This window comes from Lagopus muta, chromosome 4 (assembly GCF_023343835.1).
Source record: "Lagopus muta isolate bLagMut1 chromosome 4, bLagMut1 primary, whole genome shotgun sequence".
Classification (NCBI taxonomy): Eukaryota; Metazoa; Chordata; class Aves; order Galliformes; family Phasianidae; genus Lagopus; species Lagopus muta.
The window spans coordinates 7,201,333-7,219,589 of record NC_064436.1 but is presented as its reverse complement, the minus strand read 5'-3'; the positions used below and the strand labels follow the sequence as shown (position 1 = coordinate 7,219,589).

The 18,257-nt window shown below is 36.8% G+C and overlaps 1 long non-coding RNA gene across 1 annotated transcript in view; it reads right to left on the bottom strand.

Annotated features, from left to right (window-relative positions):
• Positions 1–18,257, bottom strand: part of LOC125692250 (uncharacterized) — a 45,589-nt gene that overhangs the window by 9,087 nt on the left and 18,245 nt on the right. Inside the window, exons 2-4 of the long non-coding RNA XR_007376542.1 lie at positions 16,351–16,484; positions 5,159–5,228; positions 859–925 (exon numbers count right to left, since the gene is read on the bottom strand). This is a non-coding gene — a long non-coding RNA (uncharacterized LOC125692250). The remainder of the gene's footprint in view (positions 1–858; positions 926–5,158; positions 5,229–16,350; positions 16,485–18,257) is intronic.

Below are 18,257 nucleotides of genomic sequence, written 5' to 3'. Positions count from 1 at the left end.
CAAGGTGCTTCAGATGTTCACAGGACAGACAGCCCGAGCTGGCAGGCTGGTCTTCTGGGCCACTAAACTTCAGGAGTCAAATTTCCCTCCTGTGAGACAGAGATGTGGTTTCTATGATTAACAGCAGAATATCAGCTCTTCAACACTTTAATACCATTTTAGTTCTACTCTGTCCTTACTCAATATACAAAAAGTACCAATAATGTAGTAGCAGGAGTACCTGCATCTGAAATGCCTTTGGTTGTTAGCAGTAAAAAGAAATCTGAGCTAACACGGTGCAAAAACAGAAAGCAAAACACAACAAGCCTGACAGCATGGAATAACAGAATATCTTGGGTTGGAAGGGACGTGCAAAAATCACCAAGTCTAAGTCACTTCCTCAATGCAGAACCACTCAAAATTCAAACTTAACATCAGAGAGAATTATTCAAGCATTTCTTGAACTCCAGCATCGTGGTGCTGTAACCATGGCTGCAGAAAGCCTGTTCCAGTGCCTGACCACCATCTGGTGAGGAACCTTTTCCTAACACCTAATCTGACTCTCCCCTGACACAGCTCCATGCCATTCCTTCAGTTTCTGTCACTGTCCCCAGAAAGCATAGACCAGCGCTGCTCCTCTGCTCCAGCATGAGGCCTCCCTTCAGACTGTTCTTCCCTGAGCTGAACAACTTAATAATTTTATGTTCTTATACTGTGGCATTCCAGCCTGCACTTGGTGCTCAAGGTGAGGCCACAGTACAGAGCAGGACAGGACAGCCCCTTCTCTTGTTGGGCTGTTAGTGCCGGGCTTGGTGCACCTCAGGGTATGGTGGATCCTTCTGGCTACCAGGGCACACTGCTGCCTCAGATTCAACTTACAAACAGACTGGGGTTCTCGTTGAGAGTATATCCAGGATTGCCTCATCCCGTATGAAGACTGCACCATCTAGTCAAATAAACAGAAAGCAGAGAATTAATGGATAGAGAGTGAACGAGTTCAGGAGTTTTTCACTCAATAAGATCAAATAACTGCACACATAAAGGGGTCTTAAGCCTTTTTTTGTTTTGTTTTGTTTGCTTTTGTTTTTTTTTTTGTTTGTTTGTTTTGTTTTTTTGCTTTAGAATTGATGACAGAATTTCACAAGTTGAAGCATGTGGAGAGATTGGGTCAAAAGCTGTTTTCTTTTACAGCAGGTTAGACCCTGGAATTGCTCTGTATATATGAAGAGCGTTACAAATGAGCATACAGAGCTATGTCCACCTCTGAGTGACTTACCATCTGTCACAAAGCAAACAGGGGTTGCACAGACTAACAGCAGTTCCCAGAAAGTTGATGTAAGCTCTGGATTGAACTGTATGCAAGCAGACAGCAGAGTGCTAAAGGCACAGCCATGTCTTAACAGAAACCCCTCGGAAGAAAGGTAAGAAAGCATACAACACTATCTTGTGCTAGGACTCAGGGAAAAAAAAAAAAAAAAGGAATTTGTGACTACCAAACCAATATTTTACATCTTTTTTTCCCTAGGTGTTTGCTTTTAACCTTGTGCTGTTGCTTTCAAAGGATATTCAAAGCAGCTGATTTTACAGATGCTTCTGTCTGCATGTAGGCTGACTTAGCATAGTAAAATATAACACAGTTTACTGAAATCACAAGCAGATACTGACATCGGCCTTACAAAGAACACTTTTCCTGTAAAATTTTGCTAATTCTAGGTGTAAAATATTAGTTTTCAGTAATACTCAGATAATACTTTTAAAAGTGTGAAGAAACTTCAGCTGTTAAATATTATTTTAAATGATTTTTCATTAGCTTTTCAGCAGTGTTCATACCAAGGACAAAAATAGATTATAATAAATAATGAAGAGGTGTTATATATTCAGAGGATCATAGAATGGCTTGGGTTGGAAGGGAATTCCGACTGCACTGCTATAGGCAGAGACACCTCCCATTAGACCAGGTTGCTCAAAGCCCCATCCAGCCTGGCCTTGAATGCTTTCATGGAGGGAGCCTTCACAACCTCGCTTGCCAATTTATGTTTAATTTTAATTACACGTTCAGCAAATAACATTAACATACACATGTATTATGTATTCTAAGAGCTTCTGGGAAAGCTCTCCTGTGTGTGGCTCCTGTGTGAGAATTGTTAGTACACTACAGATTTGATAGTCATGCAACTGACAACCAATTCAAGTGATAAGAAGTTGGGTGACATTTTCAATGACTCATCAAACACCACGTTACAACTCAAGGCTGTTCAAGCCGACGTGTTAGGAAGATGCTGTGTGGTAATAACAGCAGAACACTATTAGCTTTGCCCTTGAACTCACAGATTCATTTGGTAAGAGACCTTTCTTTTTACAAGCAGATTTTAGCTATTAACACCGCAAGAATAAAAAGTTGGTGAATGAAGTGCAACAACGAAAAAGAAACCCCAGCTGAATTGAATTATTATTTGTAAGACATTCTGAGATATTGATCTGCCAGACTTATAAGTAATTCATGCAGTTTAGTGATGAACAAAAGGTACAATTTTTAGAAAATGTGCTGTAGGGCATAACTTGTAGAATAATTAAAAACTTAAAATTACTTCTTTTGACTTAACACCTTCACTTTGACTTAAACAGAACAACTTTACATGACTCAATAGTATAATGACAAGAAGTTTATGGAGAAAATTAGGAACAAGTTTTTTGCATTAGGCCTGTGAGAATTTCTCTTTTATAATCTGATCGATAGTTTGCTTCTGCCTTTGACTTTTATATACTGCAGAACATTTAAAATAATTAAGTAGACATGAATGGAATAAAGAAATAATGGGTCTATAAAATATTCAAATGTAAATGTGCTTAGAAAACATCAAGTCAGTTATCACTCTAATAAAAAATGAGCTTTTTCTTCAAAAATGTGAGCAAGACATAGCTTGATGAAGGTCTTACTTTTTATTCTATCAACCATTCAAGTTCTTGCATTGGATTTAAAAGTATTTGTAATGCCATAAATATGGGAAGTAGGAGAGGAATGGTAAGAGAAGATTGATAGGAAATGACCTTAATAGGCTTTACAGATTGTTTAAGCTGGGGAAAAAAAAAAAGTTAGTAGCTAAAGACCTATTAGAAATATGCCTAATTTGTGGTTTAACCCCACGTTTGACATTTAACTTGGTTTTACCGATTCCTTAATCCTCCTGGTCTTCAAGCCAAAATATCTTTTAATTAAAAAGCTATAAACGCGCCCCTTTGGCCATCTCTTAAATCTGCAATCCTCTTAAATTTCCCCTTAAAAGTGTAATCTCCTTAGTTCCTCAGAGAAAAGCCCTGGCTCAATGATGCTGTGGCACAGCGCCCAGCAGAGCTGAGCAGCCTGGCCAGACTCTGCACGCAGACTTTGCACTGGGTAGGCTGGAGCATTCTGCTTCTCACCTAACCACAACTGGGTCCCCAAATGGGGCAGTAAAACAGAAAGAGAATAAAGTCATGTATAGAGAATCTTTTTTGATCGACTAGTTATCGAACACAATGCCCCTGCTTCCTGTTTAGCACACAGAGGGTTGATGAAATTGATGGCAGGTAACGACTGGATCCAGAATCTCACCTGAGCTGTTTCAGAAGCCTGAACATAGCTAGAGACTACTGCTTTCTCTCCAGCTCAGAAAGTGTCCTACCTCTCTACAAACTAGCCTGTGGGTTAGTATGATTTTAACAAGCAGTGTGAAACTCAGGCAGGGAAACAGGATGCATAGCTAAATTACTAATAGGGCAAACAATGAATCCTTTCTCTCTAGCATTGTCTTTTTTACTGGTAATAATGCAGGCTGTTTGTACAAACTAGCTGATGAATCTTCAGTATGTGAATCTTTGGGTTTTTAATTTCCACCGCACCTTTTAATGCCATTAGGAAACAAAAGCAACCATTTTAACTTCAAACTGTAGTTCAAAACAACTGAGAAAAAAGTGATATCTATGAGACGTATAAAGAAGGACTGGATTTTCCTATGAAGATTTTTCTAAGAAGAAAACACATTTGTACTTAACAGGAGAAAAAAAATGCTGTGCCAACTTATTGTTCTGTTGCAAAATTAAAAATCAAGATTAGAAGCCAACCATATTTCTCAAACATGGCATGTTCTCTGCACCATATGCTCTGAGGAGAGACTCATTTAATTGTTTGGAACAAATCCATATAGTTGTCAAATTCCAAAACTCCACCTAAAGTCATGTAATAGGTTTCTTCAAGGTGCTTTATATCACATTCTGCTGTTTTCCAGATTTGAATTATATTGCTCAACATAAAAGACATTGACAGCGTCTCAGTCTGATAATAAATAGCTAAACTCAAAAGGCAATGAGAGCCAGATCAGGGCTTCAATGCTAAAAATGATAGTGCAGATAAAGCTTCTTAAAGTCATTCACACTAAACGTAGAGAATTAGAAATTAGAGGGATGTTTTCAGTAGACAGCCTGCTGGGACACCAAACTCTAGACAAACTAGGAGAAATTGTCATTTAAAAGGCAATAACTGAACTTCCTATTGCAAAACTCAGATCAACTCTTTGAGGTATTTATCCAAACAGGTTGCCCGATATCCAAAACTGGTCACCCAAAGGCTGATTGAATCACCAGTGACATACAGCAAAGATACCTTTGCCTTCTCAGGAGGATCTTAGCCTTGCTCCCGAAACCATTTATGTAACAAGCGTGCCTCAAAAGTCTGTCATGGGTCTCAAGCTTTTAAATATACCAAGCCTTACTCGTTAATGGGACAAATGATAAGGCAGTGGAATCTGTGGAAATTCCATTCACATTTCCCATTGTAATCTATAGCTTACTATTATGTTCACAGGTGGCTCTTAATGACAACTTTTGAGCTGAATGTAATGCAAGAACATTGTCAATATCAGAGAAGAATCAAAATGCCCTTGTTCAACCTTCTTAGAGGGAAAAGGAGCCACAAGACAAGGAAAGAACTTGCAGAGATAAAATAATCCCAAACATAGTCTGGTTCTAGTACTGAAGTGCAAAAATTATTTATAATAATAAAGTTCACTGCTCTGTCTACAATATGCTGTATAACTGTTTCAAGAACCACCTATGAAGAATGAGAACTTCAAAAGCCATTTTATGAAAGAAAAGTTAAACAGTACATATGAAAGAGCTGGAACCACTTCAACAAATTACTTACCTAGAGATTCCAGCAGACTGAGGAACAGAATGGCTGGTTGTATAGGCAGAACAGAAGGAGTAAAGGTAACCTGTGACACAAAATCAAGCACCTTAAATTGGAGTTTGGTACTCAGCATGATAGGTTGCAAAAAACTCATGTTTTGCTATGATTGAACCTTACTATATAAGAAGAGAAAGACCAGCTGTTCCACTATTTGCCTCAAAAAACAGAAATCCTGTTTATTAGCTTTATTTCAGGAATTAAGCATTTATGTCTTTTACATATTGTTTTCTGTGGTTTTTCCTTCAATTATAACAAAATGTTTTAGCCAAATTCATGCTTGTGGAACTGCATTTTCTTAAATAAATACTGTGGCAGAATTGGAGAGTGAATTAGTTTTGCTTATATGATACTCTTATGCTTCAGGGATTTTACTGTGGACAAGCTGAACTTTAGTTCCGTGGGCTTGTCATTCATAAAATTTTCAGAAAGGCACGTGCATGCTGTGAGCGCAGATTTGAGATCGCTTTCATTCAGAAAGAAAATGAAGCAAGTACTCCAAGCTCATTCTTCAAAGCAAACCACAACGCGGTAAGCAGAAGAGAAACTTGTTTCGAAACTTTATGTCTGTTTTGAGGTAAAATGCTAATGCAGATTCATCCTGAGCACTACAAAGTTTAATGTTATTCTTTTCAGTGTTTCTAGGTGAGGAGATCCCACCAGAATTTTACTACCATTCCTTTTAAATTTGAAAACATTATTCTTGCCACCCATCAGACCTAGCAGAAGAGTAACACTTATCAAAATAAAGTCTTTCATATAATGTTAGCAGAAAATATTTGTGAGGGATGGAAAAGGACCTTTGTGTATTGCAGCCAGACTGCTCACTGAATAACAAACAGCATCTGGCTGAAACAAGAACTTTCACATTCTCTGTAAAAGGCTTACTATCACTTTTTTTTCTTCTTTCCAAAATGGAAAAGAAATAATAAAATACAAAACTAATAAAAATCGTTCTTTTTCAGTAGCGAGTGTTCTTAAAGTGCAAAGAAAAGGGTTCAAAGTCTCTTCTCTCTGAGTGGATTTGAAACCCTCTCCTACTGTGCTTTTCCCTTACAGTGAGGAGGAAGTTTGAGTGCTCCAGCTCCCAAGCTATTCACCCTGACCCGTCCTCAATATTTCATACTGTATTACCCGGCCACCCTATGAGCCCACTGCAGTAGCCTGTACAATGCTGAGTCATTCCTGGCTGTAGCTGAGTCCTTAGGAAGCACCCCATGGTGCCAGGTGTAAATCACAGCCTTCATCAATGGTTGACCTGAGTGTGGTCACATGATGGCTCCCACTTCACCTTGAAAATTACCAGACTTGGAAAGACTATGAAAAAAAACTATGAAAAAAAGTTGAAAAGCTTTAGGAATCCACATATTCTCTGTGAATGTTTTGTTTGCTTTATTCCTTTGTACTGCTCTACAGAAAATTAATGTCTATATTCTACATGATTAATGTTGTAGGAGACTGCCCTTTCAGACTTGGCTGAAAAATCACTGCCTGGGAGAAGTACCTACATTTGAGAGGCACCAATCAACCTGAGTGCAGACAGGAATGAAGAGTCACTACAGCAGTGCTGACTGTAATACTGACCTTGCTTTCCAGGCCCTGGTCCACAGACATTCATTTCACTCAGAAGTTTGGATCTCTCTGTCTCTGCTGAGCATCTATCATCCTACAAATTTCATGATGAAGATACCCCCGTCTTCCTCCTTTATACAATAAAAATGCTATACTTTCCAGTCCTCCCTGGTCCATGATGGAAAAAGTGATCACCTCAAAGAACTTTCAAGGTGGTTTTGTCATGGACAAAAGCGAAATTTCCCATAGAAAAGGAGCTAAGATCATTTTTTCTATAACAACATTTAAGCAGCCTAATAGTCCAACTAGAAGAAAAAAAAAGCATGAACAATACAGTTGTATTTCCTAAAAACAAACAAACAAACAAAAAACCCCTTCTTTTTATGTCTTCCTTGCAACTGGAGGCATGGTCAGCCTTCCTCTTTGTGATCTGCTAATAACAAAAATCATGTTTACTTGGCACTAGCAAACAGACATTTACAAACCCGTGAGAAGTTTCGCTTTTATAAAGTTGCTTTTTTAAGTACTGTATTGATTTATGCTAGCATTTGGTGAATTGCCTTTTTTAATTATATGAAGGATTAACAACATGCCACATTTTTGTTCCAGGTTAGTCTATTACAAATAAGTTTTACTAGACAAAATTAATGCTATAGTTTATTTATCTGGACATTAATTGAGGAAAAAGAAAAAAGAGAATTCAATAGACTTTATATCAGAATGCAACTTCTTTTTCCAGCCACATGAGCTGCAAATTCTAGCAATTATTTAGAATTTCTACGAGGGATAGAGCTCCTGCTGGTGCAGGAATCATGGTAGAAAGAGGCAGGATTTCCCAAACGGCTATAGCTATGCTCAGTCAGTAACAGACATGGGCAAAAGCCTGACGACCACTTCTGCAGATAATTCTAGCTTTCTTTTTAAAAACAAACGAGACAACCTCACCAGAGTTGGCCACGTTTCTGTAATTCTTTAGGAGTTTGTCTGGAGAGTACAGATGCACAAACAATACAAGTGCACCAAATATCCTTTTATCTCATTATCTCAGATAATAACATTATTTAGGTGTAAGGATAGTGTTTAATTACAATAAAAATCTTCAAAAAAGTCTAATACCAATCCCTAATGTTTATATTCCCTTTATCAAATAATATTACTTGTTAAGTTTTGCTCTGTTAGATTGATTTGATATATATTGATTTCAGTTTTAGAATTCTCTTTATATATTCACGCACACTGTTGTTTTGTTCACATTTAACAGTGTATATATACTGTGCTAATTCATTTTACATTGAGTTTAATTTGACAGCAGTAGGTGCTAATGAAAAATTATAAAAAGAAACCTGTAAGCCTTTCTAAATATGTTTCAGCATACTGGTATTTTTTTCTAAGAAGAAAATCACAGAATTTAACTGCGTACCTTCCATATCTCCTGTAGGATTCTAGCTCTTTGGTTAAATCTCTATTTGTTTTGTAAATAGTTTGCAGATAAACACCCCAGAGGAAAGCTTCCTATGCCCAAGTGAGAACGACCTTCTCTGAATTCCAGACCAGCGTCTTTCCTCTTTTCTTTGCTCACTGTATGGAACCTTTTAAGACCATTATAAATCTTTAAAAGCTAACGGCTCCCATCTAGCTTTTTACCTTCAGCACAGCTTTAAGAAGGGATATTATATTTTCTATGGATTGCCAGTTCAATTGCATTGATCTTTCTTTGTATCTGCTTATGTAGTTCTCCCAATAATTGCAACATCGAGCTTTCACTACTTTCAATATTTCTAGACATAATGCATATTTATATTTAATATAAAAGGCTATGATTTGGAATGCTTCTAAGATTACCATAAGTAACTAAGTCACTGTAAATTACCATAACAATACCTAGTACGCATCAAATTAAAATCAACATGGATCCATAATGCAAGTTATATTTGAAGCAAATGTCAGCTGTTCCATCACAGCTAAGTAGGAGACACTTCCTTGTAACTGTAGAAAAAGGACACGTCAACTGAAATAGAGGGATGGATCCACGTTATTACAGAGAAATTATTCTTTAAATGGCTCTGAAAAATATGCTTCTTTACTAATATAAAAGATCTTCACTCTTTTTTAACTCTTAATTGACTGCACTAAGTAAATGACAGGTGAATATTGAGATAAATTTTATGGTACTTAAGAAGAGACTACATTCCATTGTACCTCTGCACAAGTCCTTCTTCAAAGGGCTTCCGAGCAGCAGCAATTAAGGAGCTAGCTGTACTGAAAAGTACACAAACATATACAGATTTCTGTATATACATATGAAATCAAGAATTGAAATTGTAGATATGCAAAGACACTGGTTTTTCATATTTTTATCTACAATTATATGTGTTTAATAAAGTAATTAGTCCTAACATATCATCTTCCACTACCTTAAGACATTGTCTTTTATATTACAGTAATATAGGATTCTGTTCCAAAGTCAACTGACTTTTCTTTCCCTTGTGGACAGTTATTGAAAAAATTCTGCATTTATAAGCACCAAATTCCTATGACATCACAGAAGATAAACGCAACCAAAGACATCACCTGTCTCATCTTGCAAATTTGCACAAAATAACTACATCAAGACAGGAAATGATGCTGGAAGAGAGATGTGTCTACGTGTCTCTTCAGCTTCACTAACATTTCTCCTTAGCATCACTAGTACTTTGACCACACGCATGGATTTCTGTCTAAACTCAAACTTGAAGACCAAAACAATTTTGGCAGATTTAGTACCTTGCCTTTGAGAAAAGACAGCTCTTGTAAATCGCTGCCTAAGGGACTGATGCTATTATCTTGCTCTGACTTAGATAAAATTATGGATAATCTATATTTTTTGCAGTACATCTGACTGTTGTGAATGAACTTGCCAGTGTATTACCAGGAGATAAGAGCTGTAATTTGCCATGACCTCCATAAACAGCAGTAGTTTTGGATGTTGCTCAGACTGAATTATCTTACTCCTCTCTCACTGTCCCAGAAATCCTCTTATTGAAACATTATTCTTAGGACAAAATATATTAAAAACCTAAAACACATTTATCACATAACACTGTATGTCACAAACACTGATTCTAAGGGAACTGAAATAGGACAGAGGTCTTAAGATGTATCTCCCTTTCCAGAGGTTCCTTTGAGGATGCTCTTAAACATAATCAAAACTTTCCATTTTAAGAAGTTTGGGATGGAAAATACAGCATCTAATACATACATGCTTAGCATTCGGTGAATGCTTCCAAAACCTAATAAAAATATATAATAAGTAAACACCCATGCTGTGTAAGAAGAATTGCAATTCTTCTTAGCTATGAGTGTCCACAATAGGTATGCTCACAAAAGCATGTTGTGGCAGGCTGTGGCCTCTTCAACATTAAATTATTTTACTTTCTGTGCTCTAGGAGAAAATTATTTTGCTTTTGTGGTAGTTTGGGCAACTGAACTGATTCAAAGATTAGAGGATATGACAGAAGAAGAGCAAGTAGGAAAATTAATTTACACAGCTTAAACATAAAAAGATTAAGTGGATATAAAATTGTATAAAACATCTTCAAGGATTCAAGGAAATGATAACAAGGCAGGAATAGGAGATTGCATGTTATCCCCCTCAAAAAAGTTAGAAAAAAATTTAGTGCCTTAAAACTACAAATACAAAGTTTTGATTGGACAGTTGAAAAAGTATGGGTAAAGAGATTAAAAAATCAAGTGTCAAACCTGAGAAACCAAGTGAGGAAGTTGCACCACAACAATAAGAGAACAGAACAAAGTAAAAATTGTTTGTATCTGTACAATAAAAAAACAAACAAAAACAAAGCAAAGGAAAACAAAAACACTGTAGTGAGCAAAGATTTGATACTCACATCCAGCTCCCATTCAGTTAAGGTGCCTAGGAGTAAGGCCTTCAGAACCTAAGAAAATTTTCCCAATTTACTACTGGGCTGTTTTTCACTGAGTGATTTATGGAAAAGCCCAGAACTGCCAACTATTGCAGTTTCAAGCGTATTTTATGATAACACAATTTCTTCTTAAAGAGTTTTTACTCGGTTTGTCTGGTTCTTTTCAGAGTTTTTTAAGACCCGACAGCCTATTTTTCCATTATTCTTGTCTTTGCAAAAGGAGGAAAATAATATCTAAGGACTTTGGAGGGACTTACAAAAATTACATAAAATGAAATAAAATCAAACTAATTAAGAACAAATGAAAGAACTTATTTGATATCTGCCTATAGTATAATTAATAAACATGTTTTGGTTAGCAAGACTGGAGGAGAAAAAGTGAATGAATTTAACTTCAAATATATTTCATTGCAAATACACGGAAACAAATAAAGGGAATGAAAGCAGTAAAGTTCAAAAGGATTTAGGTCAGCCACAAAGGAAAGATGGATATCTGGTTTCAGACGTTGTTTTTTTTAACGTCCTGCTCCATCACTTCCCTATTAACTCATGGAACTGTGGGATAATTCCAACTAAATTCTATGACGATGTAGTCCTTCAATAGGAACTAAATTTCAATCAGTTTAGCAGTCATCAGCAGCCAAGCAAAGTAGAAAAGAGAGACTCAAAGAAGTACTCTCACTGTGCAAAAAAGCAGGAAAATAAATGCACCATTATCTGCTCTGCTCAGCACGCTAGGCAGCCGATCAGCAGGACTGAGGTGGCCAGTTATCCTTACATCACTTAGAGATGGCCCCAGCATGAGCTGCCAGGTAATAGCTGGGAGATTTGAGAGGCAGCTGGGGGACTGACTGTTGTGGAGACAGAGGAAAGATTTAATGGAAGACTGTAGATGAACATAGTAGGAAGCTATACTACAGCTATACAAAGGACAGAAAGAACTTAAAACAGATTGGAAGAGGCCCGGAAAGTTTCACTGGCCATAGAATGCTATATATATAAAAATATTATATATAATACATATAAAATATTATAAACATATTATAATATAACATATTATAAAATAAAATAATATCATAAAATATATTTATATAATATATATTTTTATATAAATATATATATATTTCCCCCCTACAGACTGAGACATACATGAAACAATAGTTATCCATATTTGTTTCTGTTATGTACTGAACATCTTAAGAAATAAGAACACCTTCTGGAGCCCATATTCTTTAATCTAAAACTTTCTAACACACCTTGGAAATTAAGTGCCTGTATTATATTGATCTTTCTGTTTAATTCCATGTTTTGAATAATACATCACAGTAGTGGCAATACTTTTATGATTTCTTAGTGTCATACATCATAACCAGCACCCCTACTCTAGTGATGTATTACCCACAGAGTGGCACTAACCAGAAAGATAAATGCTGGTATATTGATGTCTATGTACGTCTCTGAGAAACAGAGATAAAGACGGATTAATTTATACACACTCTAAAATCTAGAAATAAATAAAAAGTCTATCCAGTACAGACTGTGTATCACATTCAGCAGGATATATGAACATCTTCACAAAAGAAGCAGCAAGAAAGCCATATATTTGTTTTCAAGTCAAATATTCTGCAAATAAATCCTGATTCTCTGAGTGAAAGGAGCTCAGAGAGGAACACCCTTTGCTCACTAACACTGAGAACTCAAATGAAAAATGCACTGTTCCATATAGTGTACAGGGACTTAGCATTTTTAAAGGAATCAATCCTGCCTTAAAAGCGTTTTCAGGATCACAGAATTGTAGGGATCAGAAGGGACCTCTAGGGATCACCGGGTCCAACCAAGGTTCCCTTCAACATGTGGCACAGGTAGGCATCCAGACAGGTCTTGGATATTTCCAGAGAAGGAGACTCCACGACTTCTCTGGGCAGCCTGTTCCAGTGTTCCATTACTCTGACAGTCAAGATCTTCATGATGTTAGTATGGAACTCACTGTATTTCGGTTTCTGCATATTGCTCTTTCTTCTATTGCTATACACACCAAATAGACTGATCTACTTGACTTCTGTGCTATTTGTGAAGAGTGATTAGATCCCCTCTCAGCTGTCTCTTTTCTAAGATGAGAAGTCCTAGCTCTCTCATCCTTTCCTCATACCAGAGGCGCTCAAGAACCTTTAAGATCTTCATCTCTGCTGGACTCTTTCTAGGTGATAACTGTCTTTTTTAAATTGGGGACCCCAGGTCTGGACACAGTATTCTAAATGTAGCCTCATTAGTGCAGAGTAGAGGGGGAGGATCATTCTTTTTATTGCACCCCAGGATAGACACTGGCTTTCTTGGCTACAGGGGCAAACTGCTGGCTCATGGACAAACTGCTGTCCACCAGGATAATTAGGCCCCTCTCTGCATAGCTCCTCTCCTGCAGGTCAGCCCCTAACTTGTACTGGAACATAAAGTTATTCCTCCCCAGGTACCATACTCTACTACACTTGCTCTCTTTGGACCTCATCAGTTTCCTCTCTGCCTAAATCTCCAGTCTGCCCAGGTCTTATGGATCATAATCTCCATGAGAGAAGCCCCTTCCTGCTTCCTTTCTTACACGCTATACTGGTGCTAAAATTAGTTACATATTTTTAAGTTAGTAACATATTTTATGCTGTTGCATCTAATTTTCTATTTCTCTAGCATGAATATTTGAATTACATTCATCTCATTATTATTCACATGAAAAAACAGAGCTTGATATTTGGCTATAAACATACTATATTATTTCAACTTCTTGCTGTCTTTTTTGAAATTCTTTAGAGTTCTGCACAGGAGAATTTGCGCTGTGCAAAAGGGTAACTCATTCAGGAAAGTTCATAGACCACTCTCTGGCAGATAATTTGTGCCCACAGCTTCAGTGTCTGCAAATTTGGAAGGTGCCTTTACACAGAAGAGAAGCTGAGGTTTCTGAGCAGTAATGGAAGTTCCTGCAATCTCGAACTCTTTCTGCTCACAGCCACTTTTCCCCACTGTGGGGCAGCCTTTTACTGCACTGATTTGCATCTCAATCAGTCATGGTCCTAGCACAGCTTCCCTGCTCAGCAACACAGCAGAAATGCTGGGAGACAGGCGAGCATGGGCATTCATGAGTGAATGTCCTGCCGAGAAATTCTCTTTTGTCTGGCCAAGAGTCATTTTAAACAAGCCCTGTCATTTCATTAAATCTCTCATTTTTTCAAAAGAAACAGACAAAAGAACAGGATTTGAAGACAGAAAGATTTTCTCTACAACGATATGGAAGGAGGTTACAGTGAGGCAGGTGTTGGCATCTTCTCTCAGGTGAGAAGCTATAACATGAGGGAATGGCCTCAAGTGGCACCAGGGGCAGTTTAGATTAGATATCAGGAAGAATTTCCTCACTCAAAGTGTGGTTAAACATTGGAATGGGCTGCCCATGGTGGCAATGGAATCACCACCCCTGGAGGTCTTTAAGAGATGTGGCACATAGGGATATTGTTCAATGATCTACTTGGAAGTGGACTTGGACTTAGGTGACGGTTGGATCTGATCTCATGGGTCTTTCTTAACCTATATTATTCTATGATTTTGTGACTCTTTACAACATTTGAAAAATATTTGTCAGATAAAATAACTGCAATATTTCTTCTTCCTACCCATGTAAATAAAGTTGAAGATCAATGCACGTGGTATATTAGATAATACTCAATTAGGTCATAAACCACAATAGTTATTTCAGATTATGTAGTCTATGAATGAATCACATGAATTGGGGCAAGATGAATCAGCTTTGAACTAATGGACTTGAAACTGTGCCTCTCCTCTGAGCAGAACAAAACCCAAAGATTTTCTGAAGCTTAAAATGCTTTGTTTGCCTTTGTTAATTAATCAGTCAGAAGCAGACATGAAAATATCTCAAGAAAGATTTAAATTTTTACAAATTATTCAAAACTTAATCACTACTAGACATAGTGATTATAGGACAAGAACATCAGAACCTGTGAAATTTCTAGCCTGATTTCCTGCATTTGTGCCTAAGGATAATGTTATTATTTTGGCTTCTAGCTCATCACCTTACTGTGAAATCACAAAAAAAAAAAAAAAAAAGAGCCATAAGGGGAAACAAAAACGCATATACACAAAATATCCTTTAGCTAACTTGTGACTACTGAAATATCACCCTGTTGCAGAAGGATTAGAGGTAACAGTCTATTTCTCAGTCACTACTGTGCAGTATGTAATACTAACAAGTTGACCTACCAAGTCTCTTAGCAACATTAAATCAGTCAGTTAGATGGTATGAATTATGAGGTGTATGATAATGGAATTTTCCAGATTTGTTACACTTAACTGGGCTTTGTCTAGCTGCTTGTATGATTAAAACAACACATACTCCTCACTACCTTGGAGTCCAGAAAAGACTCCTTAGCTGCTTTTTTGCTTGGGAAGTGGGAAGATGTGGTGGACAGAATGCCAATTAAACGAGTGACAATGGTAGCCTTTGGCGGCTGGACTCCTCTGTTGCAGATTTAATAGTGTATGTACTGTCAAATTTGCCAGGTGCTTTGTATAAAACAATCAGCATGCACAAGTTGTAAGACCATATTCTCATGCTTAATTACAGCAACTGTAGCATCAGCACAGGTTAAACACAGTGGCTTTCAATTTCCAGTATTAATCAGAAGAAAACAATGAAATTCAGTCCAGTAGGCTTTCAATTCCCTGTCCTTTTATTGTGGTTTCATCATTCTCTTCCCAGAAAAGGCTTTATTCAATTTCTGCCTTTTATATCACACCCTGTGAATCATTTGAAATAAAATACAAGCCTGATAATTTGTTATAAAGCTGAGACTGCATGCGCATCATCAGTCCTGTTGAAAAATTGTTTTGTAAAAATGGCTGCTAACGTTGGTTAGCTTTGTATTTGTTATTTTTTCTGTCTCTTTATGCTTTTGTATATCTGTCCCCAGAAGATCATAAAATTATTTTAATTAGGAATGTCAACTTCTGCCTGAGAAGCTGAGGGGGTAATTACATCATTTATATGCAAAAAGGGTAATTTTCTCCCTGCTCTTCGCCATTCTATTCTTTCCATTTATTTCCCTGTATCTCCACTCTTCAGAGTTGAGCTATTTAATTTTATTTTTGTCCATCTGGAATATCTCCGCCACTCTTCCAGTCTCAGACATAAAAGTAGGAACTACCCTTACTTTAAATCTTCACAGGTTTTTTTATCAGAAGTATTCCTGGCATTATTTAACACTCACAGGGAGTTTGAGGCCCACCATGATATGCAGAAGTGGCTTCTGACCTCTTGTATCAATCAGCAGTAACATTTTACTTAGTCTTATTACAGAAAATTGCTAAGGAACTGGATACAAGGCTTTCACAGCTACTAAAACCACAGTTGACTGGAAAAGCAGCATAGCAAAGAATGAAGGGAATCAAGTTGAAAACAAGTGCTCATTACAAAGAGGCAGCACAAAGTCAAAAAGCATATAGATACTAAATGAGACCGACACCTCAAGAAGATTTCCTAGATATGAATGATTTCTGAACCATAAATGAAACACGTTTGAAAGGTAATCTCAGTTAAGGAACGTGTAGAACTAGAAGTCCCAAGATTTGTAAGCAGTACATGAAGAAACTTCAAACACTCACTGCTGCGCTTGAAATGGATGCCAGCCAAAGAGGTCAAAGGAAGACTTTTTCCTGGCACTATGCCATACTGATGTTCTTAACTTCCTTCTCTTTTTCCAGCTGATTAACACAGAGGTAACCTTCGAAACTTCTCCCTAGGGGATGCAATAACAGATTTTAAAAGTAATATAAATACATGCCATTTAAATATGAAATCACTCAATTTCTCACATTCACTAACAAGTGCTCAAATCTGGCGACAATTAGTTCCTGGCAAGAAACCAGACTTATTGGTATCTATAAGAAAATATCTGGACTACTGAAAGATTCACTATTAATATCTGACTAAAAATTGACTTCACTATAGTATCATCTAATCCAAACTAACATTACTTACATATAGATACTTTTAGAGTTAGAAGATCCTAAAGAACATGACATGTGTCATTAAGAAATGCAGACAACCTCTGGCATCTATGGAGAAAAATAAAGAAAAAAAGAAAAAAAAAAAAAGAAAGAAAAGAAAAGAAGATCCAAAGGTTCATTGAACTGCTTCTTTGTAAGAATTTCCAAAGGCCAGCTTAATAAAACACAAGCAAAAAGGTGTCCATTAATTCAAAGAGCTTCTTCATAGAATCAAATGATGTAATTATATCAGAGAATGATTTAGCTACTATTCTGGATGTAAGTTTGATGTCATATTTGAATCTCCCAGTTATTTGGACCCTGGAGCATAAACCAAAGTAGAGGCAGAAAAAATAGCAGACAGTAACTGACACAAAAGTAGACAGTGACAGAGAAATTCACAATTTGGCAACTATGTTGATTCCTCACCTGAAAGAGAACTTCCTGTTTTCTCCATCCATGGGAAGGAAAGATCAGGAAACCAGCATTCCATGGTATAAAAAGAAGAGAATTGCACCACTGTTTAGGGCAAGCAGAAGTGCCAGTTCATTTTCAGGAAGATGAAAATAAATCTAAACAGGCAGCTCTGGATACTGAGAAGAAAAGTACTCTCGGGTGGAAAAAAAAAAAAAGCCTATGCACTTGGTTTCATAATTCTATACTTAACAGAAAAGCAGAGGATCAGAACAGAGATGGGAATGTTGAGGAACACCATTTAATGCATAAGAGACCTCATAACAGAGTTTCTCAGCTACCTATCCACCTATTTATGCCTCCTGTAGAACTGTGCAGAAGCTAATGCAGAAGCTGGACACGCTCTCTACTTTAGAAGTTGCAAGGGGAGTGGAACAGCACACACCGGTATTGTCAAAAATAAAAACTATATATACACATTACAAAATCATTATTTTTTCTTCTCATCTATGCCTGTCTCAAGCATCCGGAAGAGACAGAAGATAGAAGATACTTCAAAATGCTCATTTTGTATCAAGGGTTTCCCAGAGTGACCCTAATTAGGTCTCTTAATTGAAATTCTCTTGAAGAAAGTACATTTTCCTCAGACTACACCTTCAGTTATTCCTGATATCCATATTTTTTTCTGCTGCATACATTTTAACATCATATCACAGAACTGTTCAAGTGGCAAATTTAGACCCAGATATAAACCGTACATGTGAATAAATTTTACTTCGACCTTTCCTACGCTGACAAAAGAATTTGTATCATATAGTTTTTTCAATCTCTTGAAGAAATCATTATCATAAGCAAGAGGTGAAGGAAATGTAATCAGTTGCCTATTGAGCAGACAATACAATTACCCAGCAGACGTTAGTATAAAAAAAAAAAAAAAAAAAAAAAAAAAAAAAAAAGAATATAAGTTCTACAAAAAAGGTATTTTGAGAAGTGATAGGCAAGCTTGAATGGAGGTTTTAACAAGAACTGGAAAGAGCCAGACTATAGACCTAAACCTCTTTTAAAGAAGTAAATTGTTTTAAATTTTCATTTCTTAAAAGCAAAATCAT